Below are 18,063 nucleotides of genomic sequence, written 5' to 3'. Positions count from 1 at the left end.
AATGAATTATTACAAGTGTAACATACTGTATGACTACTATTTCTATTAAGAAATAGAACATTAATGATGCTACAGAGAACAGCTTCATGTCCTCTTGCTTTCACTATACACTCCAGTTACCCTAGTGGTAACTTCAACTTTTTTGTTTCAACTAGTTATTTTAAAGTATTATTCTTTAAACAAACAAACAAACAAAAAACAAGTGGGACCATTTATTTATTTTATTAATTGTACAAGAAATGAGTAAAATATGTATCTCATTGTGTAGGAAACAAAATCTTACACCAATTATGCCTGAAGCTTTTTTGGTGGAGCAAATAGGAGGGTGTTCCAGGAGTCATAAAAAAGAGGGGTAGCTCAAAATGTCAGAGATGGAGCATTAAGAGTTCAATTATGAGAGGTTACCTGAGTATAAAGATTGGTGGGATGGTTTGAAGAAAAAGAAAAAAAAAGATTAGGTATGAGTTACTGGAGACAATCTTAGGGAGCTCAGACAGAACAGGTTCAGAAGTAGAGGACCAGCAGATTTAAGTTGGATGAACAGTGCCTGGAGAGGGATAAATTCGAAGTCTTGAAAGAAAATGAGAGTGACATTTCTGGTAAAGCTCTAAGAGAAAGAAGCCAGGTGTGTGGCATACTTGTTTGATTACAGCATTCTGGTTTCTAGGAATGTCCAAATATGAGGCCACTGGGGTAAGTATCTTGCTGCCAAAATATTTCCTGTCTTTTTCCCCATGGGATCAACCTCTTTTCTCATCTAATACACAGTTAGCAGTATCTTCATCCTCCTTAGATCCATTCTTTTAGTCAGTGGAAGATGGTGGCAGAAGCAGTGTATTTTCATGATGAAAACAGCAGTGACAGTAACCTGTTGGAAAATTCAGAATATTTTGGTGTCCAAGAGTAGAACTGATGACTCATTGAGGTATACCTATGTAGGCAGTATCAAATCAATTTTCCACAAGGCTTGTAATTTCAGTCATTTTTATTTTTGCCATTCTATTTCATGTTCTCCTTCCTGATTGATATGCAATAGTGAATTTGCTTTTTTTGTAAACTTGTCTAAATAGTCATGATTTATACTTTTTTAAGTGAATTTAGAAATATTTTGACTGAAACATACTCTTTTGGTATGCCTTCTTTTCATCACAAATATAAACCACTTTCATTCTGTCATATCAACTTTTTGCTACATATGTACTTTGCAAGTATTTTCTCTCACTTTATATTTTAGCTTGGATACCTGAGTGTTCCTCATCTACAGTATTAAAAATTGGCCTTCACATACATAAATCCATGAAAATAAACAGGAAAGGGTCTTAAAAATTGAGTAATATAGGTCACTTATATAGTTTCTCTTTTCACAGTATTCAAATAAGTACCATGCACATTCATTGTAAGAGGATGACCAAGGGCAGGCAGAAAGTATAAATAGAGTATTAGTTGGAATAATCCAAAGCTCCATGTAATTGAAAGGGTTTACAGGGTTTCAAGAAAAAAATAAGACTTCCACTCTGTACACAGCTCTGTCCTCTGCTCTGCATCTGGAGACAGTGTATTATGTCATAATTTAATCTATCATAGTCAGTTTTGTGCATAATTAACCTGTCTTGCTACATTCTCCTGGATAAGTGTCTCCTCTCTTCCTTCATCCACTGTGCATGAAATTTTATTTTTTGTGATTCTGTCAAATATTCTGTGCAAGAATAAAAATAAGCTCAATAGAGGATCTAACATCTATGTTGCTATAGTTCTCAGATTCTATGAGGCTTGAATGTTGTAACTTGTTATGACAGCACCATTCTCTCTTGCTCACGCTCTCTCTCTCTCTCTCTCTCTCTCTCTGTGTGTGTGTGTGTGTATAGTCTCTCTTTATTGTTTTGAAGGCTGTATTAGTACTATAAGAAGGGAAACATTTGTAACCACAGAAAAAATACTAATAGCTATTAAAAGCAGGGATGATTTTCTTCCAGAGTTTCTGAAGGAGTGTGTCTTTGCTAAAATTTGTTATTAATCCTCTATCCTGATAATAAAGCATCCATAACTATAAAAGAATGAGTTTTTATTATTTTAAGCTGTTATATTTGTGATTATTTCCTTTAGTAGCAATAGGAATCTAGGGATTTTTTGCAAGTTTAATTGACAATGTAACCAAACTGAATCCTCCTAAAGTGGTAGGTATCAAATATAAATACTGGTTGTCCAGGTTGTTTATATATATTTGCAAGTTTAATTAAAAGCTGCCTAGCATATTTTCAGAAACAGAATGAGCTTGGTAAGGCAAATTCTTCAGTATTTTATTTATTTTTTTATTTAACATCTTAGCTGCTGCTTACTGCAGATGTTACTCTATCTTTTATATAACTTCTCATTACTTATTCTTTAAAATCTTTTGTTCTAAAATACTTTTTAATATATTTTATTTTTTGCAGTTTTCAAAAGTGTAGGGCTGATTGTGACAAACTTTCTGAAAATGTTTTTATTTTTAAAAATTGGAGGAATTCTTTATTGCTTCTCTCATCTACTTAATTGAGAACAGAAAATTTACAGGTTCGTGTTTCTTTCACTTTTTTCACTTCTTTCACTGAGTGGATGTATTTATTTCTCTTTGGTGGTCTTGGTTTTTTTTTGTTGTTGTTGTTTGTTTGTTTTGTTTTGTTTGTTTCTGAATTGTAGATTTTTGAGATTCGAACCAATGTTTTTAATATGGTAAAAGTAAGGTATATACCAAGTAGCTTACTTGTGTCTCTTGCTATTTAATTTTGTTTTTTCCCAAAATGAGTTATAACAGAGCTAAAAAAGTAGATATTTTCAAGGTCACCATAAATGAAGTGTGTAAAAATAGAAAAAAAAATAGACAAAATGGAAAAGTCAACAAAACATATGCACTTGGGCTTCTGACTAATGTGGTGGATTTCTGGCTGAATGTTATCTAAAGTGTGCTGTCATTGTGTACATAAAAATTTGAGAGTGAAAACTTAAATTAAGAATGGTCACATAGAACTGTTTTTCATCTCTAATGTGTGTTAGAGTTTTTACCAGGGGTATTAAAGGATCTCTATACTCCTTATTGGGTAGTGTTCAGTGACTTTGAAACTGTTTATGAATTCACTTTCCTGAAAACTTTAAAAAGCTGAGAAAATGTATCTTGTAAAACATAAAACAATCAGTATAAAAGAATACTATATTCTGTTGTTTAAATGGTATCTCAACCTATAAATAGTGGTATTAAAAATCTATACTTAGAAATATGTGCACATAGCAAAGAAAATTTACCAAAAACTACATACCTATTAATATTGCAGCCAAAATGCCACTAATAACATTTTATAATTTCTCAATATTATATATTAAATTCTGTATGTGGTGCATTATTGTCAAAGTTTTACCACACTGCCTAAATTTTGTAATATATTAGAAATCTTTCTTTTTTTGGTACCATTGATTGAACCTCGGTACACTTAAGCACCCAGACAAATCCTGTGCTCCCATGCCCTTTTTATATTTTTATTAGAGACAGTGTTTTGCTGAGTGACTTAGAGCCTTGCTAAGTAGCAGAGGCACTATTTGTCCTTATGATCATCCTGCATCATCCACCCAAGTCACTGGAATTATAGGTGTATACCACCATGGCTAACATATATTAGCAACATTAAGATTGACATTTGTTTCTCTTTGTTTTATTATAACCTATGGTTATTTTGTACAAAAATTATTCAATGTATTTTGGGATGTATAATGTGTACATAAACATTTATAGTACTTACACAAAGTGTACAAGAAAATAAACAGTCTGTGGCAAGGTATTTATTTTGTATTTAGTAAACTCATATAATATTGGCTCTAATTAAATTGAAATGGTAAGATGGGAGTTATAATTTTCTTAGCAACCAGTAAAAATAAAATATAGTGTCATTGAAATACTAGGAAAGAATAAGCTGAGTGGAATAATTATTTGTTTAAAATTATTGATGGCCCCACTCATCCTAATGGTCCAAAATAAGAAATAACTCAAATATTCTTGAATGTTGAAATGAACAATTTATAGTGCATCCATAAAATACAAAAGCAGTCATCAATATAAAGGAACACTTTACTGATGCACACATGATTATTGACTCTTACAGCACCTGTATTTAAATTATATTGCATTATGACAGGCAAAATAAAATTATAGTTTTTTTAATACATTACAGTAACATCATTCTGGGGAAAACAAAGTTGCATGTAAAAGAAATTTTTTTTGGGGGGGAGCAATGATGTAAATACTTTGTGCTTAAAAGCAGTGAAGGTTTTTAACATTCTAATTTGTTAAAACTGTATAATGTATTTCTATGACATTCAAGATTTGTACATATGACCTCACTGAAAAATAAATATACAAGGAGGATGGCTGGCCTATGTTGTGAAATGGGTAGAAGCATAAAAAAATAAAAATGGCATACAATACACAGGTATTAAATCTGGGTAACTGGTAAAATATTTACATTTTTAAGATACATTTTACATTTATGTAATAAGACATTCCCATGCTAGTTATTAAGAACCTTCTCTTTGGGATAGTAGATGAAAAATCTGATTTAGACTTTCCTGAGCAAGGCTGATACAAAATGTGTTTACTTTTGAGTAACTTCTGAATCTTTTCATAAATGCTTTATGTGGTTTTATATGTGCATCATACTTAATGAAAATTTTAAAAGTTATGTTTCTGAAATAATTATGTTTCTCAGAATACTAGTAACAATTTATGATTTGGTATAAATCTCAAATTGGTTTTCTTTCTATTTAATATTTTATCATTCTCAAGCATTTATCCATGTTCTAACACTTGGACGTGACTTTATTTATTTATTTAATTCAGCAACCATTTGGTAAACATTATTTTTTATTCACTTTTTCCCACAGTACACAGGATGGAAGTAAGTATCACCAAACACAACACACACACACACACACACACACACACACACACACACACACACCAGTGGAGATATATATATTCATTCATTCACTGGTAAAATATTCACTTTGTGAATATATTTTTTTCTTTGAAATGACACCATACTATGTTATGAATTCTGTCATTGAACTTGCAATCCAAAAGCATAAGTCACATTTATTGCTAGGATTATTGGCATGCAGCACAACACATGGCTTAACACATTTTTAAAATAATTTTCTCCAATTAAATTATTTGATAAAATGATGTGGTTCATAATCAAGGCACTTAAAACTGTGCCTGGTGTATTTCCAGTAATTTTTAACTGAGTTGAATTGGCAAAATGAATATCAATGATCCATGTATGCAAAGGATATCAATAATATAATACAGGCACTCTGGTTTGAATAATTGCCCAATAATAGTCCATATATTTACGGTTTATTTTCAAGGGTGTTTTATTTAGTGGAAACTTTGCAAAAATAAATCATATTTGAAATTGTTTAGTTCATTGTACAGTATGTAATTGAAAGAAATTGTTGATACCTGATGCTTCTGTTTGCCATGGGCTTCTGTCATAATGTGCTCACTCACCTCAAACATAAAGGAATAACACCAAGCATTTATCAACCATAATCTCCAGAACTTTGATTTAAAAATAAGATTTTTTATTTGTTAGTTGATTATCACAAGTATATTTCATAGCTAAAAAAACCCCACAAAAATAAAAAATACTGAGAAATTGGGTGGCCAAAATAATGATCACATATCTTATATGTCTTTGCAACTCATTCATCAAAAGATGTTAATTTAAAGTAGTAGTTTTTTGTTTTTACTACACATGATAATTTATTTCATATCTTTCAAAGACACACATGCCTGGGTTTCTCTCCAGGGATATGGATTACATTGTTTTAATGCAATATTTATTTATTTTTATTTTTGGAAATTAAGGAGCCCTTTAGGTGACTGTACATTTTAGCCAGAACTAGGAACCATTGGTTTATAATTGAAAACACATTAGCTCTGTGTGGTTTTCTTGTGTGTTGTGTAGAGTTGCCCACTTCATCCTTGCATGTGGGGGTATATGGAGAATAGATTTGCCATGTTGAAAAAAAATCAAAGAATTTATATATATATATCTTCAGTTGTTTAGTCAAACTAGTTGCTAGTTGTGGAGGAAATTTTTTTTTCAGTGTACCTATCTTGTTCTCTTGCTTTCATAGTAAGAAACTCTTTTATTAAAAATAATATCTAGGGTTATTCTAGGTTAAAAATCGTAAGTAGACTATGAACACCAAAAAAAAGAGAATAAACTAAGTTGAAGATACATTGTGTGTTATGCACATTTTTACTATTATTTCATGATGAAAAGTAAAAATGAATCATTTAGCTTTAATTTCAAAACATAGTCCAAATAGATTTACCCAAATTATTCCTTACTAAACACACACACACACACACACACACACACACACACACACACACAAACACACACACACGCACACAAACACACACACACGCACACAAACTTGAATGTTCTAAAAAGTGTTTGAATAGGAAAAAATAGTAAAGGATATGAGGCTTAAAAAATTGTGCTTCTATAGCATAGGTGTAATTCTTCAGTTTCTTAATTCTTAGAAAAAATTTTTATGATTTTTTTTTGTGCTGGGAATTAAACCCAGGGTCTTTTGCATTCAACTGAACTATATCAAGAGCCCTAGAAAAGTTTCATGATTATTGTGACCTGGGGAAAATCTGAATTCTTGAGGCAGGCTGTTGTGATTCTAAGTTTAAAACTTGAATAACCTTTTAGTACCTGTGGCATTGTAAAGTTTTATTAATTTAGAATAAACATAAAACTTATTCTCTGAAAGAAAAGAAAAAAAGCATAAAATGCAAAAATATCTCCAGTTCCATATCCTTTCCTGTATCCCAGCAATTGGCAGTATTCTTTTATAACTGTCCTTATGAAGAGGCAGTATCTCTTTGCCAATATGTGAATTTAAAAATAGCTATTATATTACACCAAGTAGAAGAGAGAGAATATGCAAATGTACTGGTATTGTGCTTAGATCTAAAGTGTCTTGAATTCTTCCTGTTTTTGTCTTTGTAAACCTCATCATCTTAAGAAGAAGAAGCTCATATTAGGCTTATGAAGGAGAAGAGGTTATGTGGATGAGAATGAAAAGACCAGAGTGGACAGCCATCTCTCTTCCAGAAACAGAGTAACCATGTCAAGTAGCTGAGCTTACACTTGTAAAGTATCTGCTGAAATCAGAATAGCCCAGATAAACCCAGTCCAAATTTGGCTTGCTCATAAACTGCTCATTTGAATCATGAATTAGTTGGCTGGTAGTTTGTGATACTTAACAGCTTTGTAGTGCTTAATAGCTTAAATACATTTAATAGAAACAGAAAGCCAGAATTTACACATGCTAATTTCAAGTTAACTGCATAGATTTAGGCTTGGAAGAAGCACTGAATTTATTTTTCTTGATTTAGTGTTGAAAGTCCTATAAAATTATATTGAGTAATGCCAAAATTCATGTAGATATGAAAATGTTATTAGTACATTAACTCACAGCATACTGTGCAACAAATATAAACCAGACAACCATAGCTGGATTACTAGGATGAAGGCCCAATGGGAAAACAAACAAAAAAAATTGATCTTTTTGTTCACAACTAAATTTCAGTTTCAAGGTTTTGACAGATATGAAGACATGAGAATACTTTTTCCTGGATTTTTATCATCCTTTGTTTTTTGTCTAATATATGAAAAGGCTACTGACCTTAACAGTTTTCAGTTTGGAATAATGGCCTGCCTCAGGCAACTCTCACCTTATAGCACACTCCTGGGTCTAAAAATACCATTTCTTTCTCATTTGGTTTAAAGGAGAAATATTGTTAAAGAAGACATATTTCCTCACCTCTGATAAGAAAGAAGGGTTTTAGTAATTCAATTATCTGCAGTGCAGGGAATCACAGCATATCAGATATACACTTGTGATGTGACAGCCATTTGCCACATGTGGCTAATGAGTTCTTGGAATGTGGTTGATCTTCATTGAGAAGTATTAGAAGTGGAAAGAAGTGTGAGATTTGAAAAAATTAATGAAAAATACATGAAGTTAGGTAACAATTTTTATTGTTTTTATATTGGAATAATAAAATTATGAATATTTGGGTTAAAATATAAAAAAATTACTTGGAAATTATAATCATGATTTTATTATATAATGTAATGTTTAATTATTTTATAACTTAAATTATTATAAAGTACCAATTATTTGTAATAACCTATAAGTTATAAGAATTTATAGGAATTTATTTATACATTCTTATAATTATTTATTTTATTTGTTTTCCTTACAAACTCTAAAAGTTCAGTTACACATATATTTATCATTTTATTTCTTCCAACTATGATGCTGTAGAAGATTGTCTACTTTTTATAAACTCTAGTTGCTTCAAAATTTCTGAACATGAGCTGGGCATGTTGTTGCATACCTGTAATGCTGGTGAATCAGGATACTAAAGAAAGTTAATCATAAGCTTAGGGACAGCCTCAAATACTTAGTGAGATTCTGGCAAAAAAATAAATAAATAAATAAATTTTGAAAACAACTGGAGATGTTCCTCAGTAATGCATCCCTGGGGTCTATCTCTGGAACAAAAACAAACAAACACAAAGCCTTATTTAGCCAGAGTATGAAGGTTATGAAATCCAAAAATGTAAAGTAATTCTCGCTCTATTATTTGCATTTGTGAATAAGTCATTGGTATTACTGTCATTGATAATTGATATAAAATTATATTCAACATTAAATACTTATGTCCCCTTTTATGGCCAGGTATTCTTGCACATAGAAAGCTCTGTCTGAGAGGGAGTATAATTAACATTTTCTTATTTTGGGGTCCTACAGCCTGAATTGAAATTATTCACCTTACACTCAGAGGCAGAGGGGTCCAAGCATGGTATTTTTTCTATTCAAGTAAAAATTATAAAATAAAAATTATTGAGGTGATAATTATTGAATCAGAGGAAAAAACAAAGAATAGAGGTAAGGCTTCAAAATCTGGGAAACAATTCATCTCTGTCTCAGGCAAATCTCTTGATACACTTCCAGGTTTTTGGATGCCTGAATGGCTCTGTAATGGACCCTTTTTTTCTGACTTTCAGGGTCTAGAGTATTTAAAAATAAGAAGTCTTCAGGGCTGGGCATTATAAAATAAAAACAAATGGGCTGAGTAAAAGTATTCAAAACTAATTGTGAGAACTGCACTTTCCTGAGGTCACCTTTGTAATATTTTAACCCTAGTCGGAATTTGATAGAGCTCAATATACTGCCATGTCTGTCCCATGGAGTTGACAGTCAGGATTCTACTTTTTGTCCTCTGTATGGTGACCTCTGTCTGGCCTGAAACCAGCTCTGTACTTTCTTACCTACACCCCTTCAGGGTGGTTGTTAAATACAGGATCAGGACATGAGAATTTTGACTCATATAAATAATTCATATTTGAGAGGAGTTGTGGTCCAAGGAGTTTTCATTTTCTCTTTTTTTATCAGGGGGCACCCACTTTTTTAAATGCATCTTCCAATGTAGGCAAGCATGATTTTCCTAAATGCCATATTTTCTCTGCTATATATTATGAAGTATTGTACCCTGGAACATTTCAAATTACACAGAGTTTTAATTCATCTTTTCTCTTAACTTTGTATGGAATTTTAAAAAGTGAGTGCGTGTGTGCGCATTTGTGTGGTTCTACTTTTACATGAGAGGAATGTGTGGTTATAACTTGAAACTCTTTAAAAAGTATTTGTACCTAATGTCAGGTGTGAAGATGCAAGTTCATAATCTCAGCATTTTACTAGGCTGAAGTGAGAGAATTAATATATTGAGAATAAAAAATATAAAGGGGAGGTGAATGTTGCTCAGTGTGTAGGCACTGCTGAATTTAATTCTTGATATTAAAATAAAAAAATCTTTAAACTTTTCTTTATTTGTCTTTCATAAGCATAGACAGCAAGTTTAGGTCCCCCTTAAGAAAGTTTAGAATATGATGTCTCTTCAGTATCTGCCATGTCTTTGAGTGGCTCTGGGGTAAAAATTACATGAAGCTGACTCTAGGTCTCCACAGGTTCCATGTTTGTTGAATTACCTAGAGAATTCTAACCTGTGTGTAATCCTCTCTTCCTACAGAGCAGCTTGTGGTCAGAGAATGGAACACCTTGTTGGACTAGCTGGATACTCTAGATACTCTAGAGATTACAGGAATATCCTTTATAGGTTTCGTCTAAATAGTTCAGATATTGGAATATTAATATTATTTTCCCCAAATGTTAGGTTCAGCTCCCCAGAAACACATTACTGCTCAGATCTATTGATTCTGTAACTGAAAAGAAAGGGAAATTTGATTTTTATCCTCCTTTTTCTTTCTCATGCAGGGAAGATTGAGTATAAGGGGCCAGAATTTGAAATGAGAATAAGCTGTAGCAAGAATTTAGAAAAAAAAATCCTAGTGTTTTTGTGCACACGTCTCCAAGGAAAAACTCAGTATATGCTAATTGGAAGACATAATGTAATACCTCAAGTTTGGGGTGGTAACTAAATGTTTAAATAAATTGGATGGCGGATTTAGCATGTCTCACTTAGTCTAATATTTTTATTACCTATAAAATGCAATTTATCACTAATGTTTGAAAGATTAAGAAAAGTTGCCAAAGAGAAAATATACAGGCAAATTTCAAATAAAATTGTATTCAAACTAAGGTAATTTTTTGAGCCTGAAAAAGAACATCATTGAAGGTTAAGTAAGATCTTAGTTGTATCTGTGGCTATAAATTTCATTGCTGTGGAGCTATTTCTAGAATGTCAGATTGGAAAAAAATAAGAGATAGGTAATAAGCAGCTTTTGTTTTTCTAAATCTACTTTGCAATACTTCAAATTCATCAAATATAAGATATGGATGCATCCAAAATCTTAAGCTGTCAAGTTTTTCTTTTTAGAAGAAATAGCAAATAAATAAGGTGAAATGAAAATGGACCAAAGGAAGTTAGAGCATTCATGTTTTTCTGGGCATATTGTAACATGCCAGAAATCACAACAACCTGGAGGTTGAAGAAGAAAGATCAAAGCTGAAGCTTAGTGTAGCAACTTAGTAAGAGACTGTCTCAAAAAATAAAAAATAAAAATAAAAGGCCTAGAATATATCTTAGTTGTAGAACACCCCTGTACCAAAAAAAAAAAAAAATCAAAATTCCAAATGAAGTATCCTTTTCCCTGAAGCCAATGAATACTTAGGAGTTTTAAGAAAATTCTGTGTATGTTGGTTTGGGCTGCCATGAGATGGCTCAGTATTCTAAGGGTTTCATATAAAGGAAATTATCTAAAGAATACCAACCTGTTTTTTTTAAACAAATATTTTGTTCTTACCACTGAATGTAAAAGTGTTCAATTAAATATTATTTTATGTAAAACAATAGGAATATTCAGAATGAGTATCTGAATCAGCATATTTAAAATAGTTAGGATCTTCTAAATCACATTGGGAAAGGGCTCTTCTATGGCACTACATAAAAATTGGAGGTAATATCTTCAACCACTTATTTCTTAAAATGGCCTATATAGTGTCCCATTTTCCTCTGACTTTTTTTATATTCTATGCAAGGTTTCAATTGTCAACTTCCATATTTATATAATTTATCTCAAGCTGGTATACATAACTGTGTTCTTTGTTTATCAGAATAAATTACTTGAGTGAGTAAATGTAGAGACCCCTAATTTATAGGAAATTGATTATAAATATGAATATCGTTTTATTCTGGGGCTTGAAAGTGGCACTTCATTTAGTAAAATTTGATACGAGCGAACACAAAACTTGTGGGATCTGTACTAGATGGTATCAGAACTGAATTATTGGACGACTAGTTGTTGAAATATTGGTTGTTGAGCAAGTTTACACATTTGGTATCAAAAGTGGTTGCAGAGTCAGGAAAGGTGGAACAAACCTGTAATCATAGTGATGTGGAAAGACGAGGTAGTAAGAAAGTAAATATGATTCAAGACTCAGTAATTCAGAGACCCTAAGCAACATTGTAAGCCCATTTATCACAATAAAAAAATCAAAACTTCTTGAAATGCATTTCAGGGGTAGAGTGCCCCTGGATTAAATCTCTAAATTAAAAAAAAAAAAAAACATACTGTTTCAGAAAAAAGACATCACAGATCAGAATGTTAAACTAACTTCATATATGTGTTTGTTCACTAGTGATAGTTGAGACCCTGGTAAAAGGAGTATTTCCAAGCTGTCAGAGAGGCACTTAGGGTGCAAGAACCGTTCAGAATTTTTTTCTTAACTGCTTATTATTCTCTCACTTTCTACTTTGAAATGAGCCAAGTGAGGATAGAGTTTCACAGTGAGAGTGGTTTCACAAATCTGGGAATGGTAAACCTGATATGTCAGTTTCATTATGAACTGAGAGAGTAACAGTCTATTCACTTAATTTGCTTTTTTATTTTTATATTTTGTTATAACTTTGTGCCATGTGATTCAAGTTCACCCAAGTACCTAAGTGTTTTGTAATAGTTTGATAGTTAAAAATTTTATTCTTTTGTTTTAGAAGTGAGTAGTGATTTTGTAAAAGTAATTCTTTTAAATACAGTATAGATTTATGTTATATTTAAATAATGAGAAGATAGACAACTTTGGTGATAAACACTCAAATAATTATGTGGACTGTTGAAAGTTTTGGTGTGTCTTTAGTGATCTCTTATGTCTTCTACACACTAAGGTGACCACTGTCATATGAGTATAGTTATTACTTACAATTTTGCTATGCATATCTCAAGTATCATTGATTTGTTTCATTGTGCTTCTTTTGAATATTCAATAACTAATTGCAACTATTATTTATCCTTTGGAATTTTGTTGGATTTTTTTCCCACATTTTTTGCTTCATTGATTTTCTTTACATGTGCTGCTCCCTGGGTTTTATTATAACAAAATTATCCACCAATTTTACTTCTTAAATTAAATTATTGAGGCTGGGGATATAGCTCAGTTGGTAGAGTGCTTGCCTTTCATGCAAAAGGCCTTGGGATCAATCTCAGGCACCACAAAAAACGTATCTTATTGAATGGTTGATATCACTACCATTTGTGAAACCCACCTTTTAACTCTCATTAAAATTTGTATGAAATTAAATACTATGTCATTAATCTTATGATTTATGTATTATGTATTTCTTCATTTTTATTTCAGGAACCATTGACATTAAGGGATGTGGTCATTGAATTTTCTGAAGAGAAATGGAAATTCCTGAACCCTTCTCAGCAGACTTTATATGGAGATGTGATGTTAGAGATCTGTAAAAACCTACTCTTTATTGGTAAGCCTAAATTTCATTCAGAATTTTTAATTCAAAACCAATATTTATTTTTCTAACTTTATAGAGTATCTTATGGTAGATTTTATTCTGCATTAAAAAGTTTGTTTCTTGTTTTTAGTACAAAGATTGGGAATTTGTTTATGTAGAAAAGAAAATATTAAAGATTTTTTTCTTTTTATGTTTAACTTATCTTTTCTAAGTAGTGCTCACAATGTAGAGAATGAAAATAGTTTCAAAGTATTTTAGAGTTTTTGTCTAGAAAAAAAATGTTTAAGAAAATAATTTTGTAGACTCTTATAGGATATTTTCTCTTTCTTTTTTTTTTCCTAATGAGGGTAACATTAAAAAGACTTCTTTAGTTTCCAAGAAAATAACAAAACCTGACATATTACATCAAAAAATATTGATGTCTCTATGTAATCTTTGGTCACCATTTGATCTCCAATGAAATAACCTTGGGATTTGAAGAGAAAAGTGACAGTAGACATATCAAATTGGGTAGAAATCAATGAAGCAAAGATTACAGATAAGAGGTCCAAAATTAAAGAGGAATTCACATTTAAAAATGTTAATTGATAAGCTAAAATCTGACAGAAAATATTTTTTCAAGCCTAGGTTTGTTTCAGTTGCAATCATTAAAGAGCATTTCATTCTTTCCATTTACCATGCATATCAATTATTTAAGCTCCTTTGCTCATTCTTGTTCTTCAGTGATCTTCCTACATTTAAATTAACAAAATATTGTAGGAAAATCAAAAGAAGAGGGGCTGGGGATGTGGCTCAAGTGGTAGCGTGGTTTCCTGCAGCCTGGGTTCGATCCTCAGCACCACATACAACAAAGATGTTGTGTCTGCCAAAAAAAAAAATTAAAATTCTCTCCCTCTCCCTCTCCCTCTCTCTCTCTCCCCCCCTCCCTCTTTACCTCTCTCCCTCTCTCCCCCTCTCCCCCTCTCCCTTTCTCTCCCTCTCCCTCTCCCTGTCTCTCTTTAAAAAAAAAGAAAATCAAAAGAAGACACAGACAAGAGACAGGAAATGTGACATAGTACAGAGAGTCCAAACTGCCAAGCTTTATTTATTTATATCAACAGGTTAATTTAGGTCATTGGCATCACTAGTACATACTGTTCATTTTATTACTAGGCAAGTTACAAACTTAGCAACATTATGCAGCTTATTTTTCAGTTATATACTAAGTTTCAAAGTGCAGTGTTAGGAGTTTTGTGTAGCTCTCAAGAAAGTCCATTTTATAAACTTACTGTTTTGTGGACAGGTTTAGGCTCAGTGAAACATTGTGCTTATAAAAAACAGAGTTTCTTTATTCCAAGAAGTTGTGTGCCAGAGATTATGTTTGAGGCTGATAACATTCTAGTGCAGAGCCTTTTCAAGCAGGGCACTGCCATAGCAGCTTGACATTGCACATGTATTTAATTACTTGACTAGTTCCTAGGGAAAATTGCAGGGCATTCTACGGCAGGGAAACAAAGTACTGTTACCCTTGGGAGTTTTCTCACCAGAGGAATGCTTCTCTGCATATTTCCACAATCAGAATCCCTACAAATTATTCCACAATGACTGTGAGGATATGCATAACCTGGCGTTTATTTGCATTTGGGGGGTCCCTAGAAAATCTGCTCATTTCCAAATATCTCTAGGTTAAACCATTGTAAGATATTAATATTACAGAAGAGTTTCTTTAATATAATTTAAATATTTATTCATTCAATTTTTTCTCATCAGAACTTTATATGAATGCTTATATTGAATATTCTGTGAAGTTTTTCTGCCATGTAATGAATAGCAGTATTTCACAATACCTGCTCCTAGTGGTTATGTAAGTATAGCTGATCAATGTGGTTTAAAGAAGAATTTTCAGGGCTAGGGCTGTAGTTTAGTGGCAGAAGGCTTGCCTCACACATGTGAGGCACTGTGTTTTATCTTTAGCACTACCTAAAAATAAATGAATAAAATAAATGCATTCTATCAATCTATAGCTACAAAAAAAATAAAGGAAATATTTCTATTATAATACAATTATTCATATTATTGTAGGTAACATTTCTCTAATTCTTGTATCTTTCTTGAATCTCACTCTTTAGAGAGCTTTAGTGTTCATTATGTTTTATCACATTAGTGATACTGTTTTTGTTTTTATATCTATATGTAATAATTGAATAGAAATTATTATGACTTGTCACTTTAGGACAACATTAGGTAAAATTAAACTGCACATGACCCATATGCTAATTCTCAATCAAGTTTTCTATGCTTTTACTTACATGTATAAATATTTCCTCTGTTTTTTATATAATTGTATATAGTGCTTTGATTATTTACTCTGCTTTTGTGCTTAATCATGTAATGTATCTAAATTTTGTTTATACATACACACACACACACACACACACACACACACACAAACAGCAGATTGAACTCAGAGGTTCTTATAATATTGAGCTACATCATCACCCCTTTTGACTTTTAGTTTAAAATAGACTCTTGCTAAGTGGCTAAAGTTGGAATTGTATTTCCATGTCTCAGCCTTCCAAGTAGCTAGAATTAATGGCATATTCATCATCTCTCCATATATGCATCTGTTCTTTTGTCTAGGAGTAAGACTTGAGCTTTTTAAAGGTACCATGAAGATGTTTACAATTATTTTATCTTTTATATATTTGTCAAATTTGTAATTGTGATCAAAACTGTATATCTTTGCTGAACTTATTGTCTCATATATTTTAAATTTACTGGTCAGTTCTGTTCATTTAATTTTTTCGTAACTTTTTTTTCTAGAAAATTTTTATCACATTTTTTCTTCAAACAAGTGTTCCTTTGTCTTACTTTTTCATCCCTAATGCCATTCCTTTTGGTCTGTATATTTGGCTACAGCAGGTATCTCTCAGAAGTAGAATTACCTGGTATTTGTTTTATTTTATTTTTTACTTTATTTTTTTTGGGGGGGTGGTGAATTATTATTTTACTTAACATACTCTCCTGAATGTTGATCATTGTAGATATTATATAATTTATTATATTTGAAAAGATTTCTAACTTTTTCATTCCAAATTGCCTTCATATAGTCATTTGAAATGGTATTTGATTAAGTTGCCACATTGTTCTCTTTTGAATGTTGTTTAATGAGAATAGGTCTGTAAAAATATTTTGACCATCAAGTTGAGGGCTAATTGATATACTTTCAATTTTATTACTCATTGCTTTCTCACTTAACCTCATTCCATTGAATATTGTAGCTTTTATTATTTTATATCAGGAAGTACTTTTAATTTTTTTTTATTATATGTAGTTATTGATGTACCAAGAATATTCCAAAGAATTGTTCAAATAACTTATTTGGATTACACAAAATAATATTGATTGTTTGGTATTACATAGTCTTCTTAGATTTTTTTGGGTGCTACTGGTACTTCTTTTTAGAATAGGTGCTTAACCACTGAGCCACATCAATAGCTCTTTCTGGGGGAGGGCACTGGGGATTGACCTCAGGGGCACTTGTCCATTGAGCTACATCTCAAGCCCCATTTTTTAATTTTACATAGAATCATGGTCTCCTTCATTTGCTTAGCACCTTGCTGTTGATGAGGCTGGCTTTGAACTCACAATCCTGCTGTTTCAGTCTCCCAAGCTGCTTGAATTACAGTTGTATATTACTGTGCCCAGCTGGCAGCTGTTTTTATATTTTATTTTGTGACAGTGCCTAGGTAAGTTGCTTAGGGCCTTGCTTAATTGCTGAATTTGAATTTAAACTCCTATTCATAAAATTTGAATATCACTTTCACTTTTGCTTTCTAACTTACTATTTTATGTTATAAAGCAACTTCAATATTTTAATATATTTAACATTTGTTTTGTATTTTTAACCTGATCTCTTTGGAACAATATTCCATACACTATAAAGAAGATTGTCTCTGTAAATCTAATTAGTTTTTAATGCTTTTTGAAGATTTTTAATTTTCTGGGTACTAATGCAATGATATATATATTTTTTAATTTGCATCAACTGGGAATTGATGTATCCTACTATTACTGTGTTTCTTTTTATGCTGCTGAATTTTTTTCTGTGATTTCTTTCTATATATAAAAAATATGATTGAAGTTACAAATATTTCTACTATGATTGTATTCCAGGATTAGTCATATTTATCTTTGTATGATATTGTATTTTGTCTCTCATTTATATAATTATTATCACCTTTGCAATTTTGAATGTAATATTTGTTATATCTTTGTTTTTAGTCTTTTTGTGACCTTATATCTTCAGCAAACATTCTGTAGATTTGCATCTGACATAGTTAATATATTTTTATGTTTAATCTTGTTAATCACATTGTTTTCTGATCATTTTTTCAAATTAGTTTATTTCTATTTAAGTTCCTGATGAGAAAGAACTTACTTCTGTAGATTTAAAATTTTATTGATTTTTTTATAATTTTTTCTACCTAGAAAAAACTGCCTTAATTTGTATTTCATAGATTTTATGGTGATTATTTTATTTTATTACCTTCAATATTTATTTTATCATTACTTTGGAATTATAGAAAAGTACATATGATCTCACTTCGGTGCTTAGTGCCTCACCATTGCTGAGTCTGTCTTTGAACTCATGGTGCTCCTGCATGAGTCTCCCCAGATACTGGGATTACAGTCATGTACCACATCTTCCAGCAGTACCTGTGTATTTTAATTAATTCTAGCCTTTGATATATTTTCTT

The 18,063-nt window shown here is 31.4% G+C and overlaps 1 pseudogene across 1 annotated transcript in view; it reads right to left on the bottom strand.

The window, feature by feature from the left end:
• Window positions 1-203: 203 nt before the first annotated feature.
• LOC106145554 (MYND-type zinc finger-containing chromatin reader ZMYND8-like) overlaps window positions 204-18,063 on the bottom strand; it is a 108,290-nt pseudogene continuing 90,430 nt past the window's right edge. The window contains exon 17 of the transcript XR_013434173.1: window positions 204-868. The product of XR_013434173.1 is annotated as an MYND-type zinc finger-containing chromatin reader ZMYND8-like (transcript). The remainder of the gene's footprint in view (window positions 869-18,063) is intronic.

Source organism: Ictidomys tridecemlineatus, unplaced genomic scaffold (assembly GCF_052094955.1).
Source record: "Ictidomys tridecemlineatus isolate mIctTri1 unplaced genomic scaffold, mIctTri1.hap1 Scaffold_97, whole genome shotgun sequence".
Taxonomy (NCBI): Eukaryota; Metazoa; Chordata; class Mammalia; order Rodentia; family Sciuridae; genus Ictidomys; species Ictidomys tridecemlineatus.
Note: the sequence above shows the minus strand (reverse complement) of the source record. Positions and strands in the feature narration are given on the sequence as shown.